A 373-nucleotide genomic window follows, 5' to 3' on the forward strand; every position below is an offset into this window, starting at 1 on the left:
TCAAAATTGTAGGATAGTTTGGCCATTAAAACGCTTTGTGATTAGATTTCTAGCGAGAAGTGTATATTGTACTTTTAGAATCCACGTCCAGTCGATATGTAGGATCTATAGTTTGATAGATATTACGAAGATGATTTGAGGTATGCGGCAGCCTCCATGTAAAGTTACAGGTTGAAAACAGTATTTCCGGTCTCAACGTTTTCATAATCAAACCAATGATCAAATGATTTAACAGTGATATCTGCAGTACTCATATACCAAATATTTACACCATAACTGTGCACAGCTGATAGAAAGGGACACCTAGTGGTTAAAAAACGTTATTGAATTTTTTTGTTAAAATGTATGTTATATTTTGTTGAAATCATGTTAT

This window comes from Notothenia coriiceps, unplaced genomic scaffold (assembly GCF_000735185.1).
Source record: "Notothenia coriiceps isolate Sejong01 unplaced genomic scaffold, NC01 NC01_scaffold00019633, whole genome shotgun sequence".
NCBI classification, from domain to species: domain Eukaryota; kingdom Metazoa; phylum Chordata; class Actinopteri; order Perciformes; family Nototheniidae; genus Notothenia; species Notothenia coriiceps.